The sequence below is a fragment of the Lepidochelys kempii genome, chromosome 1 (genome assembly GCF_965140265.1).
Source record: "Lepidochelys kempii isolate rLepKem1 chromosome 1, rLepKem1.hap2, whole genome shotgun sequence".
Taxonomy (NCBI): domain Eukaryota; kingdom Metazoa; phylum Chordata; order Testudines; family Cheloniidae; genus Lepidochelys; species Lepidochelys kempii.
Window position 1 is genome coordinate 81,762,526 of NC_133256.1, and position 15,532 is coordinate 81,778,057.

At 42.5% G+C, this 15,532-nt stretch overlaps 1 long non-coding RNA gene across 3 annotated transcripts; it reads right to left on the reverse strand.

The window, feature by feature from the left end:
- Positions 1-2,741: 2,741 nt before the first annotated feature.
- LOC140904443 (uncharacterized) lies at positions 2,742-15,084 on the reverse strand. Of its 3 annotated transcripts, XR_012156531.1 has the most exons (10): positions 14,535-15,084; positions 11,931-12,000; positions 9,532-9,738; positions 9,164-9,433; positions 8,965-9,032; positions 7,776-7,875; positions 7,551-7,660; positions 6,737-6,941; positions 6,404-6,510; positions 2,742-3,242 (listed from the first exon to the last, which is right to left on the reverse strand). It is a non-coding gene; the product is annotated as an uncharacterized lncRNA (long non-coding RNA). The 3 variants fall into 3 exon arrangements; XR_012156538.1 differs by lacking the exon at positions 9,532-9,738; XR_012156544.1 differs by lacking the exon at positions 6,737-6,941.
- Positions 15,085-15,532: the final 448 nt, after the last annotated feature.

Sequence of the window (15,532 nt, forward strand, 5' to 3'; positions counted from 1 at the left end):
ACAGGTAACTCAAGAAAAAAGGCGCAAAACGATTGTCTGCCCTTGCTTTCACGGAAGGAGGGAGGGAACGGGGGCCTGACGATATGTACCCAGAACCACCTGCGACAATGTTTTAGCCCCACCAGGCACTGGGATTTCTACCCAAAATGCAAATGCGCGGCGGAGACTGCGGGAACTGTGAGATAGCCACCCAAAGTGCAATGCTCCGGAAGTCGACGGTTGCCTCGGTATTGTGGACACACTCCGCCGACTACATTCACTTAGAGCATTTGTGTGGGGACACACACAATCAACTGCATAAAAACGCTTTCTACAAAACCAACTTCTATAAATTCGACCTAATTTTGTAGTGTAGACATACTGCAAAAAGCAGGATCACTTGCCCGTGGATGGGGAGGTCATGAAACCCAAGGACAAAGGGTGAACTGAGGGACTGTTTCTGTTTGTTTTTATTCGCCTATGTTTGCACAGTAAACATAGAGTGGGTGTGACAGTGTGTGCTTGAAAGCCCGGGAGAAGCCTTGCCCTGTGATAAGGTAAATGGAAATTTCTGGGTGTTCAGCTCTTCTAAAAATCTGGCCACTTAGGAGACAAAATATAGATTCAGTGCCTAACTTTAGGTTCTTACTTTTGAAAACCTGGGCCTAAATATTTGGAAAGTACTAGGCAGGGAGATCTATTACCACCCTAGGATGCAGAGGGGGATCTGCTCACTGGGGGTCTCACAAGAAAATTTTTGGTGGCCTCAGAGTGTGGCTACCAACTCTTGCCGGTGGCTGCTCTGACAATTTTTCCTAAAATACATAATTAACTTTAGAAAAAACAAATAAATATGCATATATACATGTCCAAATCATTGTAATTTATTTATGTAGGGTTATTTTTGCAGATTCAATAATAAAAATAATGTATGGCTGTCTCTATTCTTTACTGGACCTGAATAGAATAGAAACAAAGAAGGTGCTTTTGTTATACCAATAAAATAAAAACCAGCAGAATCTTATGAAAGGGGAAAAGGCAAAATACCACATTTATTGTGAATACAGAAAGAATCATAGTAAGCAGTTAGTTATAGCTATAACATTCCATTCAATCTCATATTTAATCACACATTCATTCATACACACACAGACACACACAGAGGTTCTGCAAGGTTGTTATCATAGTTACCAGCCTTAGAGTTGCTCATGCCAAGCCACTGGCCAGGTGGCCTGGACATGAGGAGGTAGCAGGGCCTTGTCAGATGCACATCTGATGCTCCTGGAAGTTGGTTTGCAGAATCAGACCCCAAAGTTCTCACTTTCTAGAGTCCATTTTTATAGGAATTTCTTCCTACGCCAGTCTATGGAAATTGCTTCATCATGCTGTTGCTGAATCAATCAGCAGATGGCACATTCCTGACAGCTCCGTGCTGCCAGATGTTATCTTGTTCTTTGGTTCTCCCATTCTTGAGGCTGTTGGGTGGATTCCAGTCTGCCCTCCGGGGGTCCTATGGTTATTTCCACTAGAGGCCTTCTTCAGCCGATGGACACTGGATTCTTAGGCTGGCACTTCCCTGATCATTCAGTTGTTATCCACACCAAGCATCCATCCACATACATCCTCTATTTTAATCACAATTGTTAACAAAACGAGATGAATACAACAAAAGGGCGGGGAGTCTCTGGGTGCTGTTTCTATTGTTACAGACTATTGCTTTGAGTCTCTCTCTGTGTGAGTAGTTGTTGTTATAAAGAATTGCTTTGAGAACAGACTGTCTTAGAATGTACTAACACAATTAGCAGCTTGCAAGTTTCACACATGGTGGGAGAGAAACAGTACCAAAAACCAAGAGACCTCTTAATTAGTAATACCCTGGAATTTAAACTATGGGGAATCAAACTCATTTGTGATTTTAATACAGAACTTCTTTAATATGATCCAACACTGCATGTTCTTGTCTTTTGTTGTTGTTGTTTCTTTTGCTTTTTTGGTTGCTTTTTTTTTCAGACTTGTTAGCTAGTAAGTGTGCTTCTCTGAAAAGTGATATTTGTATGTTTGTTAATATCACTTTTCATAGCAGCAGACTTGTTAGCTAGCTGGGAGGCAACGAAAAGTGATATTAACAAACATACAAATATCACTTTTCACAACAGACTTACGGCTTGTCAATACTACCGGCCAGATCGATGGGCAGCGATCAATCTAGCGGGGGTCGATTTATCGTGTCTAGTATAGACAGGATAAATCGACCCCTGATCGCTCTAGCATCAACTCTGGTACCCCATCTCAACAAGAAGTGCAATGGGAATCGACAGGAGAGCATTTCCCATTCACACACTGCAGTGAAGATACTGCGATAAGTAGATCTAAGTACATTGACTTCAGCTACATTATTCACAAAGCCCAAATCTCCACGGCCAAGGGACAGAGGCTACTGCCCACCATCCCAGGGGTGAAGCTGGAAGCCTGAGCCCCACTATCCCCAGGAAGGTGGGGAACTTATACCAGCTGACTGCTTCTCTGGTGTTTGTGGCTCCAGAAGAGGGGCCGCAGCTTTGCCCCCACCAGTCACTGCCAAGGAGGCTGTGGCTGCATAAAAAGCCTCTGGTGGCCGCATGCAACTATAGTGGCTGCATTTGAGAAAGATAGGGAATGTGGCCAGTCCTCATCCAGTTAATATGCTTGTAACTAACTGTAGCACATTCTAGCTGATGGTGTATGCTGCTCCTCTTCAAAGGCAGTTTAAGATCTTTGGGGTTAAGAGCTCTTGGCATCACCTTGGGCCTTCAGCTGATCACTAAATTCCAATAAATGCTCTTCCTATTGGTCATTATTACATAATTAGTGCATTTTGATAAATACAGTAACATTCTGCTTATGGTTGTCAGCCCCAGTGTACAGTACTGTATTTTTTCAGAGTTTATATGTGTAACTATGTTTGATGAAATATCAGCTTTCAGCCTACAATTGCTTACTTTTTTTCTTCCATTTTAAATATTTGCAACTGGTAAACAGCATGGACCATATTTTGCCTTTTGATACTTAGATACGTCTATTGATTTGAATAGGTTTTCTGTGGGTAGAATTTGGGCCTACGTGCTGATCTTTCGCAGTCTTAAATCTCCAGAATACTTTAATATAAAAAAGTCATGCACTTATTGTATCAGTTGGATAAGAACATAAGAACAGCCATACTGGGTCAGTCCAAAATTCCACCTAGCCCAGTATCCTGTCTTCTGACAGTGGCCAATGTCAGGTGCCTGAGAGAACAGAACAGAACGGGTAATCATCAAGTGATCCATTCCCAGCTTCTGGCAAACAGGCTAGGAACACCATCCCTGCCCATCCTGGCTAATAGCCATTGATGGACCTATCCTCCATGAATTTATCTAGTTCTTTTTTAACCCTATTATAGTCTTGACCTTCACAACATCCCCTGGCAAAGAGTTCCACAGGTTGACTGTGCATTGTGAGCGTACTTCCTTTTGTTTGTTTTAAACCTGCTGCTTATTAATTTCATTTGGTGACCCCTACTTCTTGTGTTATGAAAAGGAGTAAATAACACTTCTTTATTTACTTTCTCCAAAACAGTCATGATTTTATAGTCCTCTATCATACCCCCGTTAGTCGTTTCTTTTCCAACCTGAAAAGTCCCAGTCTTATTAATCTCTCCCTGTTCGGAAGCTGTTCCATACCCCTAATCATTTTTGTTGCCCTTTTCTGAACCTTTTCCAATTCCAGTATATCTTTTTTGAGATGGGGCGACCACATCTGCAGGCAGTATTCAAGATATGGGCATACCATGGATTTATACAGAGGCAATGTGATATTTTCTGTCTTATTATCTATTCCTTTCTTAATGATTCCCAACATTCTGTTCACTTTTTTGACTGCTGCTGCACACTGAGTGGATGTTTTCAGAGAACTATCCACAATGACTCCCAAGATGTCTTTCTTGAGTGGTAACAGCTAATTTAGACCCACCATTTTATATGTATAGTTGGGATTATGTTTTCCAATGTGCATTACCTTTCATTTATCAACACTGAATTTCATCTGCCATTTTGTTGCCCAGTCACCTAGTTTTGAGAGATTCTTTTGTAGCTCTTCGCAGTCTGCCTGGGACTTAACTATCTTGAGTAGTTGTGTCATCAGCAAATTTTGCCACCTCACTGTTTATCCTTTTTTCTCAGATCATTTATGAATATATTGAATAGGACTGGTACCAGTACATACCCTGAAGGACATCACTATTTACCTCTCTCCATTCTGAAAAATGGCCATTTATTCCTATCCTTTGTTTCCTATCTTTTAACCAGTTACCAATCCATGAGAGAACCTTCCCTCTTGTCCCCTGACATCCCAAAGCTCATGTAATCTTCCATGTCAGTATGTTACTCTGGATACTGGATACTGCTACTGGTTCTGAATTGGTGGTCTGCTAAGGAAAAACTATTTCAGCAATCAAGGCAGTGTTATCCACCATGAAGAAAACCACAAACTTCATTATAAGATTTAAAGGGGAAAAAGCCTTAACAGTTTCTAAATCTGGCAGATAATATTTGTATTTTGACAGACAAAAATTAACTGGACGCAGCTGGTATATAATCTTCTTGAAATGTTTAACGTACATACGGGTCATCCTGCCAATGCCTAAGTGTATGAAATGACCCCATAAGATGGCTATAAATTATTCGAGATGGCCCTTAAAATGGGGAGCTTTTATTGCCATGCATGTGTAATTATTTTCCATATGAATTATTAGTTTGTATTAAGACTTGTTTGGACCTCATTAGAATACAGTATACGGTATTGCTGGAAGCATATCATAGGCCTTAAGCCCAAATCTTGGTCCCCCCACAATGTCTGAGCAAGAGGCTTTTCTATTGGGGACAGAACTGGTGGGGGCAGAGAGCATTCTGGAGCAGTAGCCGTGCCTGTGCTTGTTATTATGTTGCATCTGGTCTGTGCCTACCCTTTAGTAAAGTGGGGTTGAAACCTACTTAAAAAGATGCTATACACATAACTGATTTGCTAAAGCACTCTTGCAATGGCAGATTATTCAATGCAAGAAGCAATCATGGCACCATTTAGTTCTTTATTTATGCCCTGAGTGATGGGTGTCATGGTACCTACATTTCATCTTTGATTTACTTGTTTTCAGTGACAGTTATAACCAACCTCTTCAGTTTCTGAGATCTGTACTTTTAAAATTGTCTACTAATCTGTGAACGATTATATTTATCAGTACACAAATGAGGTAGTTGCTAATATGAACTTTTCATTTATATCACCAGAAAGGTGTTACATGGATTACAGACAGTTAAATAGAAAATGTACGTGGTCTGGAATATGGAGATTGGGGGGAGAACAACTGTTATGACTGACTTTGCTTGGCCCCTGGTCCTGTGATTTGGCTGAGCTGTGTGCAGTGCAATTACTGAGATGACAGGGGCGAGAAGAAGGGGAGAATCACATTATGCCGTCTTTACTCTCCCATAAGTCCGAGGCAAGGCTGGATCCCAGCATAAAATAGCACAGCTTTCTGATTAATTTACTCCTGGATGCCAGTGATGCAGAGGGGCCATTCAGGCAGCCAGGACATACGGATAACCATGCCCACTTTATCCTGGAAATGCCCTGTGTCCTGGGAGAGGATTTGGTGCTATGGTAACTCTATGCCACTCAAGGACTTCCCTAAATAGGGGAAATCCTCATGGGACCGTGGCCACTGGCTTTATGATTTTGTGCCACTAATGCATCTCAAAGCAATTGGAGCAGGTTTGATGATCTGATCCTTGAAGATCAAATACATATATTAACTGTAGGAAATCCAGCTGTTGTGAAAGTAACTATCTCTACAAATGATGCTATTATTCTACTGTACATCAAACACCTTTCTGAAACAGATAGAAGTAATAGCATGACTTGGGGAATGAATTAAGAGTGAAAGTCAATGTGTTTTTGTACCAGGAAACAGGAAAATGTACATTTCTGTTCGTTTCCAAACTTCAGACAGAAGGGTATTTTTTAAAAAAGAAAAATCAAATACTACTATGTCCTTAGAAATTGTGCCTCTTTTTGATTAAATGGAATCTGTCTAGTCCGGTCTCTAGGTAGACAAGGACACTGATCAGGAAACTGCTACACAGTGTGGTAGCTGTGGTGCAGGAGCCAGGGAAAATAGGCCACCCCTTAAGGGAGCTGTAAAGTACTATTATTGTTTTTTATCATTTTTCTCTGTAATTAAGGACACTTTTTTTATTCCCACTGAAGTTGATGGGGGCTTTGCAGGAAATCTGCTTACGTTCTGCAGAAATTCACAGGAAGGAAATGGGGCGTTAGGAAAAGTTCATTCATCTCCTTGGTTGTTTTTTTTTATTTTGTACCTTCTATTAATTGTGGCATAGTAACAGCTTACCCTTGAAAACAAAGAATAATTTATCCATGCACTGGTTGGTTTGAGGGAAGTCACCAGATCAGGTTCAGGATACCATCCATTGATTTCTCCAACTCTTTGACTTCAGCCTAAAACTCAGAAAGAAATCCTCCTTCACACTCACACAGAGAACAGAATTCATGGGAGCCATTTTGGACTCCACCACAGCCAGGACCTACCTGCCCCAAGACAGACCCTTACAGAAACAACCATGCACCATGATAAGAACATGCCTGAGTCTGCTGCAGCATATGTGTCACATAAAAAGCCAGATGTCACCATCACTATATGCAGAGCTAGCTGAAGTCTGTGTACCTGCTAAACAAATACCATGTCGGCATGTCAGTGCAAGTTCCCTCTGAGGTTCTCTTGTCATTGAAATGGTGGAAGGATCCCAATCAAGAGTGCAGGGGTGTATCATTCTCCTAACCTTTTCCCAGCAAGAAGTTAGTGACGGATGCACCCTTCTTATGATGGGGGGCACATGCTTATGATGCCCCCAGGTGCAAGGTCTATGGATCTGCATCGAGAATTGACAGCACATAAGTGTATTAAATCTCACAGCAATACACTGAGCCTACATTGCATTTCTGCCAGACAAATCATGACTGACAACATAATGACCATGTTTTATATAAACAGACAGGGAGGAGTCCAGTCTCCTCCCTCCCCCACCTCCCATGCCAGGATGCAGTTCGATTCTGGAATTGGTGCATCAGCCAGTGAGTCTTCCCCCATAGTACTATACTCTCAGGGCTGCAAAATGTCCTAGCAGATCATTTAGGCCAGTGGCTCTCAAACTTTTGTACTGGTGACCCCTTTCACATAGCAAGCCTCTGAGTGCGACCCCCCTTATAAATTAAAAACACTTTTTTATATATTTAACACCATTATAAATGCTGGAGGCAAAGTGGGATTTGGGGTGGAGGTTGACAGCTCGCGACCCCCCATATAATAACCTTGTGACCCCCGAGGGGTCCTGACCCCCAGTTTGAGAACCCCTGATTTAGGCAGGCAATTCTCTATGGACTACAGGTGGGCAATCAAAGATTCCGTTATCCAAAACATCTTTCAGGAGTGAAATCAACCATCAATAGGCCTGTTTGCAAGAGACACTAACAAGAAATACCTCCAGTTCTGCCTGAGGGGAGGTTAAGCCCAGGATTCCTGTCAGATGCATTCCTCACTCCACAGTCTCCAGGGATGATGTACGTTTACTCTCCCATCACTCTCATCTGTCTTAAGAGATATAAGACAGGATTTGGTGACTATCATCATGATAACACCTACGTGGCCAAGACAGCTTGGTATCCAGATTTGATGGTTTTTTCAGGTTGCACTCTAGAACCCTTACCTCTTAATATCTCAGGACAATGAAAATATCCAGATCCAGTTTCCTTACATCTGACAGCATGGGCACTGGATGGATGACAGACATAGAAAGATCCTGCTCTCTGCACATCCAGAACAAAACAGAAAGGATTCCATCAGACTAGCACATGCTGCCAAGTGTAAGAGATTTCTTAGTTGGGCTGAGCAACACTGACTCCCAAATTCCACCTATTCTGTTTTTCTGCTGACGTGAAAATGCTCAGGACTGTCCATTAGCTCAGTTCAAGTTCACTTGTTAGCCAACTCAGAACATCACCCTCCCCCCTCGCCCCATCTGAGGCTACAGTTCCTCAACCACCACCTGACTGTGGCTAGGTTTCTAAAGTGTCTTACACGTTTTTTTGCCCCCAGTCAGGGAGCCCACCTCCTTCTTGGGACCAAATGTGGTCCTACTAGGTTTAATGGGACCCCCATTTGAGCCCAATAGCAGACTGCTCATTACTTATCCATTAAATTACAAGTACTCATGGCAGGCTTTCCATACACAGTATTCCATAAGGTCTGCAATGGATGGGGGTACCTTGGATTTATGTAGTGGCATTATGATATTTTCTGTTTTATTATCTCTCTCTTTCCCAATGATTTCTACCATTCTGTTAGCTTTTTTTGACTGCTGCTTCACATTGAGCAGTTGTTTCAGAGAACTATCCATACTAACTCGGATATCTTTCTTGATAACAGTTAACTTAGACTGTTGCGGTTCAATGACAAGACAGCACAGAGCTTTAAGCAAGCAAGCAAGCTGGTCTGCTAACAGGCTTCTGCCTGTCAGCTTTCCACCCTCTCCTTTATTCTTTTCTCTCCCCCCGTGCATTACATTCTCCAACAGATAAAAGGAATACACTGGCTTTGTTTAGCATTCTTATTTACCAATTTCTATCTACCGCATTCCTTGCTCTCGGGCCTTGAGCCCAGTCCTGGGAGGCTTCCCATGGTTCATGTCATCTGGGCGAGATTCCAAGGATCATGCCCTTGAGAAGAGCTGTGTGTGCACAGCTCCTGCACAACACTCCGGGTGTGCCCTGAATGTTGCCAAGCGCATGAACCCTGTATGAATCCTACATTAGACCCCATCATTTTGTATGTATAGTTGGGACTGTTTTCTAATGTGCATTACTTTGTATTTATCAACATTGAATTTCTGCACACACCTGCTCCAGTCTGGAAGCACTATTGGCCACAGCAGACATGCAGATATCCCTCTTCTCCTCAGAAGGACCTAGCAAAAAAAGAGGTTCCAAGGATTATAGGCATAGTCCTCCTGTTGCTTTGTCTCTGGGTCTGGGCCCTTCAAGACACCAAGGAACCACAAAATAGGGATTTTGACGGGCCAACTGAGGGTCGACATACCAGTGTCCAGACTCGAACCCCTTCACCCTCACAAGTCATCTGTTCCACTTTTGCAGTGCTTTGTTTGGGATTGCTTTGGACCAGTGGGTCTTGAGCACTGTGGAAATCGGATAGTATCCTGTTTGCTTCTACTCCTCCATCCCCAGCCTCTCCAGAGACCATTCTCATGAGAAATTCCTTATCCAGGAAGCTCAATTGCTCCTTCACTCAGGAGCCATAGAGGAGGTTCCATGTAGACTCAGAAGGAAAGTGTTTTATCCGTGATACTTCCTAATTCCAAAAGCAAAGGGAGACCTCAGATCAATTTTAGACCTGTGCCATTTCAACAAAATTCTTAAAAAGGATAACGTTTTGCATGATCACCCTACCTTTTATTATCCCTTCCCTGTATCCTGGTGACTGATATGCTGCCCTTGACTTTAAAAAGTCCTACTTTGATATGGCAATCAAGCTCACGTGAAATATCTTCAATTTCTGGTACATCAAAATCATCACTAGTTCATGGTACTATTTTTCAGGCTGTCATCAGCTCCCATGGTCTTTACAAAGGTCATGGCAGTAGTAGCTGCATTCGTCTGAAGATGAGAAGTGCACGTTTACCCCTACCTAAACAACTGACTTCTCAAAGGCCCGGCCAAATGGCTAGTGTAGAGCAATGCTGCCCTGATCCAGTCAACCTTCAATGCTCTGGGATTGTTAATCAATACAGAAAAATCTCTCCTCTCCCCAATCAAGAGGCTAGAGTTTATAGGGGCTGTACTGGATTCATCTCAAGACAGGGCCCTTCTTCCACACTCCAGGTTCCACATTGTGATGCTGGCATACCAGGCTCATGCCAAGGTCCATAGACCTCAGCTTAACACTGACAAATGCACAGCTGGAGCCAGTCTGGCTCTTATGTGCGTTAATACTGTTAAAATGTGTTTAGTGTCTTGACTTAATGGATTGCTTGTAAATTTGCTGCATGCATTAATCTCACGTATAATATTTTTTTTAAATGGAGAAGTGCCAACAAGCTGGCAACAGGCAACAGTGGATGTGCTACTGAAGCCTGGGGAATCCCCAGAGGATGCAGCCAGCTACTGCCCCATCTCTCTCCTCTCAACCACCAGCAAGGTCATGGAATGGATGCTGCTCCATCATCTGTCTGATATTATCAAAGACATTCTCACAGCAGAACAGACAGGATTTCATGCTGTGACCACGTAGCTTCACTTTCCAGCCACACTGAGGCAGGATTCCAACGTAAGTGAAAGACAACGATTGCCTTTGTTTACCTGTCCTCGGCATACGACACTGTCTAGAGACAGGGCCTCCTCCTCAAGGTCTCCCGTGTCATTCACTGCCAGTGAACAATCCACCTCTTGGCAGCAATTACCGGGGACTGCTGCTTTAAGGTACACCTTAATAGCCAAATCAGTCAACAAGATCTCTTAATTCAGGCATCCCACAGACCTCCTGTCCTGGCCCCGATACTTTTTAATCTATATACCACGATTATACCAGCGACGGAGTCAAAGAAATTCATGTATGCAGATGATATTGCCTTAGCTGTTCAGCATACAAGCCTTCATACCATCAGCTGCACCCTAACCCGAGATCTTAGCACAATGGCTGATTAGTTCCAAAGCTGGAAACTTAAGCCTAACCGGGAAAAAAACCATGGTAACCATAAAATAGCTAATACCATACTTGATGTGCAGTTCTGTGGCGAGAGCGTCAGCCACAAGGCTAACCCAAAGTATCTTCATCACACTGAACTGGAGTTTGACTTTTCGACAATACCTTGAGAACACCCATGATAAGGTCAGGTCTCCTGTCCCGCTTATTGGAAAACAGGCTGCAACATCATGGGGCTCCAGTCCACAGACCTTACAAACTGCAACAATTGGCTTGGTATATTCTGCAGCTGAATATTGTGCACCAGTGTGGTCTCACAGCAGTCACACTAAATTCCTTGACACTCAACTCAGTAACATTATGCGCATATTGTCAGGAATGCTTAAACCGACTCCAGTCAACTGGCTCCTGGTCCTATCGCACATCCAGCCTTCACAATTAGAAGAGCAACTCAGATATCTCGCTTTCTTAACCATGTCAATGCAAATGCAAGGATTTGAGTGCACGATGACCTGCAGAACCCACCAAACACAAGATAAAAATCTCGCAACCCTCTATGGAACCGTATGAAGACCCTTACACCCAACTTTGACATTGAGGCTGTCAGGGTTCCCTCCCCACTCTGAACTCTAGGGTACAGATGTGGGGACCCGCATGAAAGACCCTGTAAGCTTATTTCTACCAGCTTAGGTTAAAAGCTTCCCCAAGGAGCAAATTCTTCCTTGTCCTTGGAACGGTGTCGCCTCCACCACCAAGTGAGTTAGACCAATATTTAGGAAAATGACCACTTGGAGTTCCTGTTTCCCCCAAATATCCCCCCAAACCTCTTCAGCCCATTTCCTGGGGAGGCTTGAGAGTAAACAAGGTGAGCACAGACCAGACCCTTGGGTTTTTAGGACACTAAAAACCCCAATCAGATTTTTAAAAACAGAACTTTTATTATAAAGAAAAAAAAGTAAAAGAAACACCTCTGTAAAATCAGGATGGAAGATAATTTTACAGGGTAATAAGATTTAAAACACAGAGGATTACCCTCTGGACAAAACTTTAAAGTTAGAAAAAAACAGGAATAAACCTTCCTCTTAGCATAGGGAAAATTCACAAGCTAAAACAAAAGATACTCTAACATTTCCTTGCTATTACTTACTATTTTTCTGTAATTGTAGATGTATCATTCAGTAGGAGCTGGATTACTTGCTCGGTCTCTGTCTTTGTCTCTGGAAAGAACAACAAAAGCACAAAAATAAAACCCTTCCCCACAGATTTGAAAGTATCTTCTCTCCTTACTGGTCCTTTTGCTCAGGTGTCAACCAGGTTATCTGAGCTTCTTAACCCTTTACTAGTAAAGGAGGGATTTTATGCTACCCTTAGCAGTATGTTTATGACAAAGACTCAATGGAGAATCAGATGGAGTGTTTTGACCACTCGAAACAAACAGCCCTTCATTGACCCTATCAAGGAACCACTGCATTTTGATTCACATCAGAAAGACTGGTGCAGATTGAATCACATTCGGACATCTCATGGGAGATGTGGACAAACCCTCTTTAAATGGAAAATGAGGCAAACACCTGTATGCAACTGTAGTCACCAGGCACAAACAATGGATCATCTGATTCATCAGCTATCTGATTGTCTCCTTCATTCTTTAACCGGGGGTCTGAAGGACATTCACCAGCTCACTGCTGTAGCAATGTACTGGCTATCAAATCTAGATATAAATGTGCCGTCGTTGCTTCCTACCCAAGACATAAGAAAGAAGAAGATTTATAATATCTGTATTCCATGTTATAAGGTAATAGTTCATTGTTTGCTCTGTAACTGTAAATCATCAGTCAGGAGAGAAGAATTACCAAGTGTGAAATATGGTTTGACACAGATAGTGTTATCTCCTGCCCAACAAAAGAAGGCCCATCAACACCAGACAAGCCATCAGAGGACAAGAGACTTTGTTTTCCCCTTCCACTCCCCCATGAAGAGGGGAGGAATTCAGTTGGACATCTCAACAGCTGAACTTGCAACATGAAGCAGAAGAGGGGAAGAAATAAAAGGCCTTAACAAGGAGAAACAATCTTTTATGCTGCATGGACTCTGAGGGGCAAGGATTACTAAGCATAAGGAAAAGATTGCAAGGGTTTGGCCTGGGTTAGCCCTAAAGGATATATAGAGTTTGTTTATAGAAGCTTGGATTACCTTTTCAGACTTAAGACTGGAACTGAGTTATGTGTGTACATACACTTACTTGCTTTAACCTTGTAAATAATAACTCTCATTTCCTTTTCCTAGTTAAACTATCTAAAGATTTATTATTATAGGATTGGCTTCAAGCATTGTCTTTGGTGTGAGATCTATGGAGTAACTGACCTGGAGTAAGTGACTGGTTCTTTGGGACTGGGAGTAACCTGAATATAGTTGTGATTTTTGGTGTAAGGGGCCATGTATCATAAAGGCAAGTTTGCCTAGGTGGCAAGATAGATCAGAGTATCCAAGGAGAGTGGCTGTGACTCCATGTAGGTTGTTACAGTGCTTGAGGAATTTACAGTTGATACTTGGTTGGTGAAATCTAACTATAGAACTCTCAGCCAATTCAGGGTCTGTGCCTTGCTTATTAAGTCTGCCCTGAGGTTGGTACTCATGCTTTTGAGCCACTGTAGGACAGCTTGACGTGGGCAATTCAATTAATTATTATAGATTGGAAGGCTCACCCAATCACAACGGAACACAACAGTTTGAGGTTTATGAGTCACATGGCCTCTTGCACCTATGTGATTAAAAACCCCAGACTGCACCTCAGAACTCTGCAGGGCTGACTGGCATCAGTTACTCCCAGTAGTAAGAGTGCCCTCCCATGTCTTCACCTCCCTAAATGGTGGACAGCTCCAGCCAGGTATGTGTAAGCATTCTTGTTTGCCCACCCACTACTGACTCTCATGCTAGTGACAGATGCTTCAGCTCTGGGATGGGGAGCCCACCTGGGTTCTCTACAAATGCAGGTCTGTGGTCCTCAGAGGTCTTTCATATCAATGTCAGAGAACTGAAAGCAGTTAGACTGGTGTGCCAAGTATTTCTACTGCGATGAGAAGAAACAGCCAGCTAGTCCTCACAGACAACATGATGGCAGTGTTTTACCTCACCAAGCAGGGGGAAGTCTGCTCTTTCTTCACTTTTTCAAGAAGCGACTCTGTTCTGGAAACTCTGTATTGCTAACTCAATAGATCTAAAAGTATCTTAGCTGCCAGGTGTATGGAATGACCAGTAGACCATGTGAGCAGATAATTTCCAAATCACCATATATGGGGTCTTCCAAGGTGGTGGTGGTGTTTCTCAAGTGGACCCACTTGCAATAAAGTCCAATAAAGTATCAGCAGTTCTGCTCCCTGCAGGGTGACAGCCCAGATTCCATAACATACATTTCTACTGATGTGATCAGGCAGGCTCCTCTGCTTTTTCACCAATCCCATTTATTTACAAGGTATTGCAAAAGATGAGACAGGACCAAGCCAGAGTCATACTTATAGCCCAAGCAAGGGCCCATCAGCACTGGATCTCCACTCTCCTATCAATGATGGTGAAACCTCCAATTTAACTTTCACTGGATTTAGCCCTAATCTCCTACAATCATAGTCACCTATTCTACCCTTCACTTAACTACATGGATATTCCATGGCTAGAAACTAGAGAGCAGCTTTGCTTGAAAGACATTCAAGAAGTCCAGCTAAACTGTAGAAAGCCTTCTATGAAAGCTACTTACATTACTAAATGGAGGTGTTTCTTCATCTGGTCATCTTGCCAATATGGAGTATCACCAACCAGTTCTTCATATTTTGCACAACTTATTAAACCTGAAACACTTTACAGTTAGTTCCATCAAAGTACATCTGGCTACTATTTCAGTGTTCCATCCTAAATTGGACAATCACTGTTTTCTCCAGTGACATGTCCACAAGGTTTTTAAAGGGCTCAGTCAAATTATACCTTCAAGTGCAAGATCCCCATGGATCTAAACTTAGTATTGCCAAGACTTATGGGTCCCCTATTTGAACCGTTGGCTACCTGCTTGTGCATCTATCAGTGAAAGTGACATTTTCAGCATCCATTACCTCAGCCAGAAAAGTCACGGAGCATTAATGTGAGCATTAATGTTGGGACCTCCATGTGCAATCTTCTTTAAGGACAAGGTTTACCTGTGTCCCCATCTGTAGTTCATCCCAAAGTTTCTCACAAAACTGGGTGACTGGGGAACAAAATGGCAGATGAAATTCAATGTTGATAAATGAAAGGTAATGCACTTTGGAAAACACAATCCCAACTATACATATAAAATGATGGGGTCTAAATTAGCTGTTACCACTCAAAAAAGACATCTTAGGAGTCATTGTGGATAGTTCTCTGAAAACATCCACTCAGTGTGCAGCAGCAGTCAAAAAAGCGAACAGAATGTTGGGAATCATTAAGACAGGGATAGATAATAAGACAGAAAATATCACATTGCCTCTATATAAATCCATGGTATGCCCATATCTTGAATACTGCCTGCAGATGTGGTCGCCCCATCTCAGAAAAGATATATTGAAATTGGAAAAGGTTCAGAAAAGGGCAACAAAAATTATTAGGGGTGTGGGACGGCTTCCGAACAGGGAGAGATTAATAAGACTGGGACTTTTCAGCTTGGAAAAGAAACGACTAAGGGGGGATATGATAGCGGTCTATAAAATCATGACTGTTTTGGAGAAAGTAAATAAAGAAGTG